Source organism: Strix uralensis, chromosome 6, assembly GCF_047716275.1.
Source record: "Strix uralensis isolate ZFMK-TIS-50842 chromosome 6, bStrUra1, whole genome shotgun sequence".
Taxonomy (NCBI): domain Eukaryota; kingdom Metazoa; phylum Chordata; class Aves; order Strigiformes; family Strigidae; genus Strix; species Strix uralensis.
Genome location: NC_133977.1, coordinates 38,563,872 through 38,577,819, shown reverse-complemented (window position 1 = coordinate 38,577,819; position 13,948 = coordinate 38,563,872). Strand labels below are relative to the sequence as shown.

General features: G+C 39.8%; 1 protein-coding gene across 7 annotated transcripts in view; it reads right to left on the bottom strand.

Moving 5' to 3' along the window:
* Positions 1–13,948, bottom strand: part of THSD7B (thrombospondin type 1 domain containing 7B) — a 331,460-nt gene that overhangs the window by 272,223 nt on the left and 45,289 nt on the right. The window lies entirely within an intron of this gene.

The following is a 13,948-nucleotide window of genomic DNA, read 5'->3' as shown; positions in this document are numbered from 1 at the left end:
TCCAATGGTCAGCAAACAGCAGTAAATCCCTGGGAGTAGCAGCCTCCTGCCCAAGACAAGGGGGTTCACATATGTTCATTCTTTGGGCAGGACTACAAAGATAACTGACTGCTGCTCCCCATGGAGTGAGAACAGAGATTACATTAAGTCAGAAAAAATCAAAATAAATTAGACACCAAGAGACTGATTCTAATCTCACCCACCCCAGCAGAGCTCAATAGAGTCCACTGATTTACACCACAGCAAAGCACAATAAAAATTTGTCTGTATATCTAGGTTTGTATAACACAATTTGGAACAGTAGCTGTTCTGTCCTGATATGATAAAAAATTATTGCACAGGCAACATATGCTATCTACAGAAACATGAATAAATTACATTATGAAGGCCACCAACACTTCACATCAAATTTAGTTGCAGTATATCTCAGCTCCCAAATGTGTCAGCATGGCTAGCTGTAAACTGGCAAATACAGAGAAAAATGGAGAAAAAATAATGAAATTTACATTTTAAAAATTGACTTCACTGAGACTAGTCATGATTAAATTCATGCAATTGCTTAAATATGTTCAAGATACGTGTTTTACTCCGAAAAATATCTCCCTTTTCCAAATCTGATTATCTGGATTTATTCAATACCCTTTATAATACAGGCCTAGACAATTAATACTCTGCACTAATGGATTCTCATTAAATTAAATAATGAGGAGTTGTTTTCATATATTTGAAGGATTGGTCACAAGCACCCTTTTAATTTAGATTGTACAGAATCTTGTTCAGAAAAACAAGGATATCGTACATAAGCTGTAATGGGTGGGAATATACAAGCAGTCTTGAAAAAGTCACATGCAAGTTTTCTAATGATCATAACACTGAATTTACATTATCTAATCCACTGCTAATCCTCTTAATGACAGGATTGAATAAAACTAGTTTTGAAAAACAGACAATTTAGAAACCTACATTTCTGCTGAAAATATGGCATTCAAGTATAGTGTCAAAATGTGGTAAATAAATAAATATGCATACAGCTGAGTATTGGGTTTGTGCAGCAAGGTTTTGGTAGCGGGGGGACTACAGGGATGGCTTCTGTGAGAAGCTGCTAGAAGCTCCCCCATGTGCGGTGGGGCCAAGGCCAGCCGGCTCCAAGAGGGACCCACCGCTAGCCAAGGCCGAGCCCATCAGCGACGGTGGTAGCGCCTCTGGGATAACGGGTTTAAGAAGGAGAAAAGCTGCTGCACAACAGCAACTGCAGCTGGAGAGAGGAGTGAGAATCTGTGAGAGCAACAACTGTGCAGAGCCCAGGGGCAGTGAAGCAGGAGGGGCAGGAGGTGCTCCAGGCCCGGAGCAGAGATTCCCCCGCAGCCGTGGGGCAGCCCATGGTGAGGCAGCTGTGCCCCGCACCCAGGGAGGCCCACGGGGGAGCAGAGACCCACCTGCAGCCCGGGGAGGACCCCACGCCGGAGCAGGGGGATGTGCCCGAAGGAGGCTGTGACCCCGTGGGAAGCCCGCGCTGGAGCGGGGGAAGAGTGTGAGGAGTCCTGCCCCTGAGGAGGAAGGAGCGGCAGAGACAGCGGGTGATGAACTGACCACAACCCCCATTCCCCGTCCCCCTGCGCTGCTGGCGGGGAGGAGGGAGAGAAATGGGGAGTGAAGCTGAGCCTGGGACAAAGGGAGGGGTGGGGGGAAGGTGTTTTAAGATTTGGTTTTATTTCTCATTATTGTACTCTGACTCTCGATGGGCAATAAATTAAATTAATTTCCCTAAGTCAAGTCTGTTCTGCCTGTGATGATAATTGCTGACTGATCTCCCTGTCCGTATCTCGGCCCACAAGCCTTTTGTTATATTTTCTCTCCCCTGCCCAGCTGAGGAGGGGAGTGATAGAGCAGCTTTGGTAGGCACCTGACATCCAGCCAAGGTGAATGCACTACTTCTTATTTCTGAGGTGTTCAAAATTTAATTTCATTTTCAACATCAATGAAATATCCAGCAGCCAAATCCCAGCCTAACCCGTTTAGCTAGGGAGGGGAAAAATGCTCTGGGAAACTTCTCCCCTTTTCCAGTCACTGCTGAGCACTCAGAGGCAGATGTTTCCAAGTGACAGGTACTGGGCTAGTCCAAGACACATTAGAGTCCTCAAAAGCATCCAACACTGAAAGGCAAAAGATTGATGGTCCAGTCTTGACTCCCCACTCTACACATATTACATGGTTAGAGAAGGGACCAGTTGCTCTTTCTGTAAGTTTCCATGGGACAAGAGGTTTCTTCAGTCATTCTGCACCATTTCTGTGTTTTAGGAAAGTTCAGTCTGGCTCTGCTCCAATGTGGATTTATACAGTATTTATTACTGAACTTAGAAAAAGACCAGCTTAAACTGATCCAAACCTGAGACATGATTTCAGCCTTGTCATACATCAATTAAATTCCCCCAGAGTTCACTGGGAGTTGCGACCTTTCCCATCATGGGTAAATCTGACCTACTTTTTTTCTATGAGACAGGAATGCTGACAAGGACACCTGGGTAGCACTCTCCATTTAAAATACATGATGCAATTAGAATAATCCAAAACACTTTAAATAGCAACAAAAAAAAGCAATTGCAGATCATATGCGTGGCTATAAATCGTTTGGCAGGTGTCTAGCACAAAGATAAGCATCATTAATCATGAATAAATTTTCTTAACACAAACGTAAGCAGTAATTATGCAACTGTTTGCCTACTACGCTTAGCACAAACCCATTGCTTGTGATATTCCAAGATAATCTGGATGTTTATAGCATACATTTTATCCTCAGATACCAGTAAAATCTGCGTTGCTTTCTCAGAAAGCTGTTATCCAAAAAGCTCATTCTATTCAGTCCCAAAGCAGCAGAATGCCTGGCCTGTAGCAGCCATGGCTGATTACCACAGATATGCACTGCAGACCATCCCTGGGGGAGATATTTCCAAAAAAACACTAATGCTAGTGCTACAGGTATTGAGTTTAATAAAATGGAAGTGTTTGCACAGTCACATACATCAAACCAGGAACAGACCTTCAGAATAAGTGTATATGTGCCCACGACACAGCTCTTTGTGCGTACTGCCCAATTTTTTATTTAATGATGAACACAGTTACACTAAATTGCCTTTACTACCATGTGAAAAACAAACACTATACATTCTTCCACTTACACATTTGGAGAGAGATAGTCTTCTGGTTAAAGTAAGGGCACCCTAAATTCATTCCACATCCAGCTGTGTCAGAAACCTCCTGGGCAAAAAGTCACTTTAGGTCACGCTCCAACACTAATACTTGATTCTGCAAGCGCTCCCCTTGATTTCAGCAGTGACTTTGCATATATGAGAACAGCACTTGATTTTCTATACCTCTACTTTTTCATCTCCAAACCTTAATTGAGAATATTTACTCTTCTTCCAGGAGCATTTTAGAAAATCCTGGGTAAAAACACACAGCATGAATGAGCTAAATTTATACATCAGGTTGACAACTGCCTGACAGTATTTTTGTCCTAAGTGGTCACTCATCAGGTTTCAAAACATTAAGCTCCACAATTCTTTGGTAATTTGCTACAATAACTGTAAAGGTAAATAACGCCTGAAAGAACATCTGGTGTTAACACACCTGCACACACAAGATAACTCCAAACAACCAGCAGACGGTCTAAACCAGCCTGCTCCAGGCTGGGAGTAAGCCTGCACGACCTCCAGATCAGCAAAGCTGAACATAAGTTTACCCTGGTCCATTTTCATGTATAAACCTTAAACAACCTTCCTCAATGCTCAGTTGCTGGAAAGGTTGGTAGGTAGTCACCATCTTTACAAGTTATATTTGAAAGTTCAGGTATTTTGGTGATGTCTATAGTCAAATAGCAAAAATCTATTCATTATTTCATCTTTTTTCTTCTATTCAATTGTATCCGCTCTTGTCCCAAAGCTATCAAAGATCCTGGAAATTAAAAGCAAGAATATGAAATTACTGTACTGCCAATGATCACTTTTTAAGTCACACTGATTTGTTTGGGGTAAAAACCATGAACCCTGCTTTCCTGCTTCCATTTTAGTATATCCTAAAAACATAACAAAAGCAGGTTTGAATTTAGAAGTTTATAATTAAACTTAGCTAAGTGGATTATAATGAAAGATGTTCCAGCAAGGGAGCTCAAAGTGATGCATTATGACTACATTAAAGAAAACACCAGAGAATAGACTTTCCATCAGTAGAACGACTTTAATTAAAACAGTGATAGAGCAGAACTGTTCTGTGAAACGATGCTGCTGTTACATCTCCTTCACTCTAAGTACTTCCAATGGACTCTATGAGAACACACTTGACATTCAATAATAAAAAGTACACGTGAACTCAGACTTTTCTTTGGAACCCAGGTCAGAAGATCTGTTAAATGTAGTTGAAGCAAAACTTGATTAATCTGTACATAAACATGTATGGCTTACACTCAGCCAGAAGAGCCGGGAGATTTCAAAGTCAAGGATTCAAGTCTGTGAAAGGCACCATCCTGATACTCCTCAGCTGCATGATCACACAGTCACCTACAGCCCCCATGCCCATTGAGAGCAGAAGGAACGATGCTCAACAACCAAGGAGCACCCCCTGACATTTTCTTCTACAAAAATCATGCAGTGTGACCCAGTACACAAGCGCCCAAGTGTTATCCAAGCCTTGGACTTCTCACTGGTATTTAACAGCTTTTGGTGTTTTTGGTGTTGTATCTTAGCACTCAAAGGAGGCTAATTTACCTTCACAAATGTTCTTCAAGCTATTATCATACTCCTCGCAGCATGAACAAGTACAGAGCAATTAAGATCAAAATGCTCAAGACTGTCAATAGGTTTCTTTTGTGAACTCGGGCATTGATTTTTTTCTGAGCAGCAGAACATGGAAAGTGTCCAATAACTTTTAAGTAACCTTTTCACACTGCTTGTGCACTTTCATATATTTAATTAAATAAAAGAAAGGCTGTAGCAACTCAAACCAAATGTCCACAAAATCCCAGATCCTGCCTCCAACAAGATAACGATGCCAAATGTCCAGGTTGCAGTATAAGAACAAAGTGTGCATAAATAACTCTTTTCACTAGCTGTTCACAGCCTCCAATAAGTTGTGGCTTCCACACCTCCTGAGTCAAAAAATCTTTGTATCTGACAGCCCTCTTATAAACTTAGGGAGTCACATCCTGAACCTATATAAGTTTGGAGGGTTTTTTACATAGGTTATGTATATAGCCTATATACATCTATACCTGCATGTCTCCTCATGGCAGGCACAGCAGAACACAGCCCAGAATAAGCTCAGTGATGTCTTCACACTATAACACATTCTTTCTGTAACAACAAAACTTTATAGCTTTCAGGGGAAAAAAGTTTATTTTTGTTTATTTTTCAATGGGTAGAGAAAAGTTTGAGTTTGTTACCAACAGACTGTTCTGCTGTAGCTTTTATCGTTGGCACGGAATGAACTAAAGGTCCTTTCAAACTCAGCTATATCTAAGAATTGCAGTCACAGTTGCATAGATCTTGGATTACTGTTAAATTGCAATTAAGCAGACAAAGGGAAAGGGAGCTGGCGCTGCTTCCAACGCCATTTCAGTAAATGCTATTGCAAGTTGTTGCTCAAAGAGGATTACTCTCACTTCACTGGCAAAACACTGCATATAATGCACATTCAGCAGAATAATACCACTTGAAAACTAGTATTTGAAATTATTTTCCTTTAAGAAGCAAACCTGGAAATCAGACTCAGTTGAGAGCAAACTCCCTACTTTAGCAGCATGACCATTCACACTGAAAACAACAGAAAGCTTCAAAGTCACCAGTTACAAGTCAGCAGAGTTTCAAAAAAAGAAAAACACCTCATAACCTCTGCTGCAGGAACAACGGCAGATTTTCCTACCATTCCCATTAAAGTGCTTTCAGTTCACAGAAATTAAATTGCTTTACTGCAGTGATTTTCTTCTGCATTCTGATATTACTTTATATTATTTGACATTAATACAGCATCACGGGCTGTAGGTCAGGTTTTTTTCTTTCTCCTCACTGGAACACGGCCACCACGCAGAGTTTATCAATCTTAAACACAAGGTCAAAATAATACGATCAAGTACCACCAAGCATATGAGCTCAGCAAAGACTTAGGCTCTGCTTAGCAGAGGAAAGACCATGGGTTTCCTTGCCACAGGACTGGCAAATCTGAAGCCTATCTCCAATTTAAATTGTTATAATTCTACACTTCTATGGAACAGTCAGAGCAACCAAGTGTATGCACACACCCAAGCATCTGACAAAACAAAATAACTACAGATAGGCAGGAAAATGTTACACTTTTAACTTGTTTTTCAGTTCTGAAGAAGAGTATGTAGGGTTCTGTTTTGAATCTCTAAGTATTGGTGACTACAGCTAAAACAACCCCACTCCTGTACATATATATAAATATGCAGAGGCCAACTTCAATATTTTTTGAATGTATAAAGCTTTCCTTCTGCTGTAATACAGTAAGAATAATTTCTTTTCCACAATATTCATACCTCTATTTGCATGTAGTCGTTAATATTTTGCCATTTGCACTACCTAGCGCTGGTCTATACACAAATGAGCTAATATGAAGAGACACACACACATCCACAAGATAAATTCCATTTCAAAAAACTCATTTCCAAAGTGCTGAAATAAACATTTATTCCAATGCATCCTCTGTCATCAGCTGTTTATTTCAGTGCACCGAAGTACAAACTCGTAGGAAAGGAGAAAATATGAAGCACAATGAAATGCAAACACTATACCACTCCAAAGACACACAGGCTCTACAGAGGAGCACCGTTAATCAAACACTGACACTGTAGTTCTTCATTTTCTATCAAACATCACTAGTGAAGTCTTGTGATTAAGTCTCCTACAACCAAGGCTTCATCATTTCTACAGAATAAAACCCTGTGTAAGTCAGGTCCCATGTAAGAATATGTACTTTAAATAATTATAGCTAGCTTTGTCAAAATAAATTAATCAAATATATTTTGTGATGCCTGACTATTGATTCATTCATTTTCCTTCCATTTGCTTTGCAATGGTTGTCCCAGTCATTGATGCCAACTGGCCCAGGCAGACAGTGTAATAAAACGGTTAAGAAAAAATGATATTACTTTAAAAAAAAAAAAAAAAAAAAAAAAAAAGGACATGGTGAAGGCCAAACACACACGGGAAAAAATGAGTGACACTGGGATAAAGAACTTCTAAAAACGGCTTCTGAACACACGCACAGATGCCAACACGCACACGCCACGCTCTGAATCCAGCTTTTGCTAATTACCATACAGACTTACTCCAACACACCGCGAGTAACACAACAATAGACAGCTTGTACTGAGAGGGAGCATTTGTTTTTTAGGCAGAATTTATTTTCAGAAATGCACGAGCTATTGGTTGTACCAAACCTCCTCACGCCACCATACAAGGGTCTTCACGGAAGGCTTCACAGACCTCATTCCCTCTCTGCGGCAGTCACACCCTGAGAAAACATGCCTCCACAGAAGATACACACAGCAGCCAAGACCTCACATAATCACATCACATCACCTCCTCTGGAGTGGAAGAAACACCAGGCACATGCTCTGGCTCACAACCTGGCCTTAGGATGCATGCCCGAAACTCTGGCATTCCCAGGGACTTTGCAAGAGCCCTGTGTGTAACTGTACAACCAGGTGTAGGAATATGCTTTCATTATCAAAAACCATCAACATCTGCACATTTATTTATGAGTGGACTTGTTTTCACCCCAAGATTAACTATGCATGACAACATCAAAAATACCAAATTGCCATAAGAGCAGTTAGAAGGAATAATACTACCCTTTAAAGCAGTTGGAGCAACCAGTTGAGTAAAGCTACGTGTCTATTTAAAACTTCTGTCATTCTTACCTTTTTCATTCCCATTTCTTTTCCCCTGTAGCTGGTTATAGTCACTCACTGTATTTTATCACATTGGAAAGTCTAATCTCTTTCGGGTGAGAAATATATTTGCCCTGAATACAGTATAATATGATTCACACAGGGGTCCCTGACACTACTGCAGTATTGATACAAAAAAATAATCATAATGATATCAACCAATAAAAGCCCTCAGTATAATACTATTTAAGCAAGGTCAATTGCCCATGCAGGTTGTTCTTACCAGAGTTCACGTTACATCACTGGTCCCATCATCCTGACCTTCCCTGCTGTCATCCCCATTACAGTTCAATTAACAGAGGAGTCCTGCAGTGGCTTGATGAGCATCTGCTGCCTCTACCCGGCAGTAATTCAATAAGGATACACCATAGGAAGAGATAATGAGAAGTCAGCCCAGTTGTTCTGTCTCCCCCCAGGAGAGCAGATGAGTTTGGTTTATGGGAAAGAGCGTGACCTATGAAAATTACCAGTTAATTTCATATTTCAGAGCTTCAACGTGCTACTGGTAACTTAAAATGTTCTCTGCTTTCTCTGATGGTACAGCCCACAAGGATCCAGAATTGGTGTTCCTGGTGGGTCCCTGATTAACAACCCTTCCCACACTGAAAGAATACATCTTCCTGAAAGCATTTTCTCTTTGCCAGTTCTACCAAAGGAACAGTTTCTACTCATGCATTCAGAAGTGGGAGGGCTGAATTAAAAAATTAAACACCTGAGCATAGAAATGGGCCAAAATTACCACCAAAGCAATTCAGACAGAATGAAATTCACACACGCATCAAACCTGGGTGAAACACTTTCACAAAGCCATAATCTCCTAGGTTCTCCTACGCTGCAGATCGTATCAGCCTGGGTGTTCTCTCCCTGCCCCACAGAACACTGTTATCAATGTTAAATTATCAATGCAAAATGAAACAACCACCTCCCCCTCACTGGTGCCCAAATTCCAGTTCTGCCTCCATTTCCCTCTGCGCTTTTCCTGCAGAGTCCCCTCCCTCCACTCCCACCTATCCTCTCTAACTCTCCCGTTGCTTTAGGGTCACCTATTCCACCACTAAAAACCCAGAGCCACCTATAGTGCCTTCATCCACCACTCGTTGTCACAGTGACTATCTGAGGAATGTGGCTCTCTGTAGAGCTCGCTCTTTCCTTCACTGCTATGGATCAAACAGCACTAGAAATGTTGAACTTCTCTGCCCCTGCTCTTGAGATTTCCAATTTCTTCCACTATTTCCCATGTTTCTCCTCTTCTGAGAACTGAAGACAACTACATTCTTTCTACATAGCTTCCACTGATGTTCAAACTTTGACCAACTCCTCTGTCACCCAGTTTGCTTTGGCTCGCTCTTCCTAAACCCCACCAACTTAATTCTCACCAACTACAGCTTCTAGGGTGGGACATATTTTGCCTTGTGATTGTAGTGTCCTCATCAGTTTTGCAGCCTTATTTCAACAATATTCACTGAAACAGGCATTTTCAATTTGACTTCAAAACCAATTTTCTATTTTATGTCTCCTTAATATCATTAAGGTGCAGATTTACTGAAGAGGATGGGCATGAGAGGAAAAAAAGAAAATATACATTTCCTCCCTAAGCTCTGCTTCTGTAACATGGTCAGTGAACCACCATGAATTTACATGGCAGCACAGTCCCATACCTCCACAGTCACCGCTGAGTTTCTCTCAAGATCAGCTTCATTTGAGACACACCCTTTCCCATCACACAACTATTTGCATTTCACTGAGGACTGCTTACCTGCTCTGCCCGCTCTTTTCTGAGTGCAGTCATCAGGTCTGCTCATTCCTCACTCATAGGATAATCCAGGTTGGCTGGTCCCTACCTCAGAAGGCCTCTAGTCCAACGTGCTGCTCAAAGTAGGATCAGACAGCTATGAATCACACAAGATACAATATGCTGCCCCCAACTTTTTTATTTGGTTTCTCCTTCCCACTAGAAAGCTTAGTCTACCAAGCTCACGCCAGCTGACATCAGATCTCAAGTTGTGGTTCACCTCTTGCAAGTCCTACAGCGAGGCAGCATTCCCCCATTTAAATATGTTTCTCTTTACTTTATTCAGTTCTGTCATCTCTCTGCTCTTCGGTTTAATCACCTGTTGCACATCTACTCCTGGCTGCCTTTTCCTTAATCTTCAAACCCTTTCCATCCTGTGCCTCTAATTCTTTCCCATAGTAAACTAGTTGATTTCTCCCAGAAGATAACAGATACAAATTTATGACATTTACCACCCCTCCTCAGCTTGGTTTCTTATCCTTTTTCTCACCGTACAATATTTTGTTCCTTCTGCCAACTAGCCCTTTGTTCACTTGCATCTCCCCTCTCCTATTTTCTGATTTCCTGGGGTCATTTTCATGCCTCCCACAGTTTCTCCTCTATTGTTTTCTGCCTTTTTTCTCACCCTGTCTGGAAAAGCTTAGAGGGGAAACACTGCCGGCACACTACGTTATATTCAAAATAGGACACTATAAGAATTTTAGAATTGCAAATAATCAGCATTTAAGAAATGCTAGAATTAAGGTCGCTGTGCAGGAATATATTGAGATAGTCAGGTTTCATGATTACATCTATTTTTACCATATGATAAAGTCTATATTAAAAAGCAATTTAAATCTATCTTTGACTTCTTTTGCTTTTATCTATTCATCACACTTGCTTTCAACCCTCCTTTAAAGCCTTACTCATACACCTCTGAAACAAGCAGAAAGTATGTGTAAATATCCAACAACTGCAATAACAGAAAATGTTATTTAATCGACTCTTAATAGTTATGTGCACCATTAAAAAAAAAAAAAAACAACCAACAGATCTTTAATTATATTAGGTTAAATAACTTAAAATTTTATAAGCATGCTATGGACTAGTTTCCATCAGGTTACAGAAAGAAGAGTCAGAGTCTACACAACAAATGCTACCAAATCAGTTAGTGATGTTCACTGGATACTTTTGTTTTAAAGCTGCATTTCATTATTACTAGCAAAGTAAAATGTATATAGTTAGTCATATTGGGCACAACTGTAAGCTGCAAGCAAGGAACATAAAACACTGTTTCAGGGGAAGGACCGAGAACAACTCACAGGGTGCCAAGATGGGGCCAGGAGTATTTTAAGAACACGATAGACAACTGCCAAAATTCTCAATTCCAGTTGCCCACACTGGACTTGCATTTTGTCCACTGGAGATGGTTACAGTACGCTAAAACTTTATTTTTTTAAAGAGACATAGAAAAACATATTTTTAATACTAGTCAAGGTAAATTCATCAAACTTTTCCAGGTTAATATATTTTACTGCCCACTTTTTCCCCCACATACCTTCCCAAATTAGGTGAATTAATAACTCAACTAATGTACAAAGGCTTTTGTAAAACCATACACAGATGGATGTTTACCAGAATTTCGCCTTCATTTTCCATGTGTTTTAGAATTTAAATAAAAGTCAACCTTCAAGAGAAATCAGTGCTGGAAGAAGTTCTCTTTGTGGATTGATGCTTGGAGAGATTAACAGCTGCTACAGCGAAATGGCTGTACTTTAAACTAAATAAAATCTCTGTTGAAAGCTTCCCAAGTCTGATACATTCCTGTTCAATAAAAGTATTTGAGACTGCTACTATAAACACTTTCAATATCAAAATCTGCATTCATTCCCAGGCTTGTATTCCATATTATTTGAACTATTTTACCCTCCTCTAGCATTTTCTTGCTTCAGAAAGACGAGAATCTGAACTAAACACAGGACTTGGTAGTAGCAGTAAACCAATATACCTGATTACACAAACAAATCTAAAATAAAATTATAATTTAAATGGCAGAGGTAAATATATTGCAAGCCCTGGGCATTTCTTTAAAAAATTGGTCTACCAGAGAATATTTGTCAGAAGCAGCACAAGAGCTGGGTCGTAATTTTCCGTATATTATTTTTTTTTTTCCTTATGTGGTAAAACTAGTGGGAAATTGGGTTACTACTAGAGTTAGAATTCCATTTACTATGTAATTTTTCTTCAGTACATGAGTCTTTTCTTAAAGGACAGAGCAATTGCTCTGAGTTATACAAAAAGATTGATCTGTAGAAAGTGGAAAATGTCTCCTGTCCTACTTTTGAGATTGGGATTTTGTCGTGCCAGCAACTGTTTCATAGGATCATTCCATCTCTAAGATAAAGGAAAAAAACCCAGAGAATTTCTTGTCCTGTGGGAAGAATTTCCCCCGACTTACAGAAAAACGCACGTTTGCAAATATAAATACACTAAAATCAGGGGCCCTACTTTTCCTCTGTTACTTTTTCCTGCTAGACAAAATTATCAGTGATTTGAACCTCGGTGTTAATGAATGCTGAAAGCAACTTGGCATTCTTTTGCCAAGGACCTCCGTAAACTGCAGTTCAGCAAAATAAAACAATCTTCTTATTGTGTGTAAGAGCTCAATTAAATCATCATTTGGATATAATTCTATTTAGTAGCTCTCACGTTTTCTGTTCTGATGCTAGTGATGTTGAACGTCTTAAAAAAACAAGGAAGCAAAACTACAGAGGTAGATGGGAAATTAATGCAGCTTCTGTTTCACTGATCATTTGATGGGGGGGGGAGAAGAAGAAAAAAAAAAAAACCACCACCAACTCAAAACCATGGAAACAGCTTACAGCAGAACATAAACCCAAACATTTTTTCTGGACCCCAATCCATTCTGACAAACATGATATGAATTGTGAATTGAGGAATACTGCTCTAACCACTCTAACCAAAGACTTGAAGCAATTTTCCAGTTTGCCTGCTTCCAACTGCAATACATACTTAGGGGTAAACACCTTGCTGAAGAAATCAATTATTATTATGACAAACATTCCAAAAAAACTACACAAGAGGGCTATAGGAACAGCCCTCAAATGCACGTAGTTCTATATACATGAACAACGAATATCCCAAAGTACTATGTAAATGGCTAAGCTTAAAAGTTACATTTAAAATTATCCTCAATATCCATTACAAAAGAAAGGTGCCTTCCCACTGATAAAACTACCCACTAATAAATTAGCAATTGTAATAAGGGGACTGTGAAAGCTAAGGGTAAATTGATTGTTGTTCCTAATTTTCTCTTTATTTTAATCCAAAACTTTCCAAATTGCAAGAAATAAAAGTACAGGCAAGAGGGTGAGCAAAAAGCTTGACTGCCATATAAAACATCTAAAAAATAGTGTTTCAGTGTATTTCCATACACTGGAAGTAGCAGTGAATATCATCTATATAAATCTATTCCTAGCAGAGGTTTTCAGCAGCATCCAAGACTGAGAATCTATTGTAAATTTGTATTTTAGAATAATCAATAGGAAAAAGCACAAGTCACACTTACACAATATACAGCATTTAGGAGGAAGATACAGCCATCCATCATCTGCATACAAATATATAGATACATTATTATAAGCCATATATTTTTAATCTTACGGAATTTATTTGGGAAGAACTTAAAAAACTGCTTTTAGCAATATCACTTTATTTAAAAGTTTTGTTAGTGATGTAAGACATTGCCAAGGTCGTGGGTCCAGGATACATACGACTCAACTGGTTGGTCCTGCTGCCTCCCCATGGGCACAGATGGCAACTATACGCACAAAAGCATACTCACAAAAAAAGATGGCACCTATACACACAGGCTGCCCAGGGAAGTGGCTGAGTCACCATCCCTGGAGGTATTTAAAAGACAGTGAAGACATGTAGATGTGGTGCTTAGGGATATGGTTTTAGTGGTGGACTTGGCAGTGCTGGGGTGAATGGTTGGACTTGATGATCTTAAAGGTCTTTTCCAACCTAAATGATTCTGTGATTCTGTGAAAAAGGAGGGTTTACCATGCGGATCACTGATGTGCAAACACCTCCAGCAGATGAAAAGCTGTGTACTGAAGTATCAATGTATAACCTACCTTCAGATGAACAAACCATTAGTACAAGAGAAAAAGGCAGGTTCATAGCCACACTAG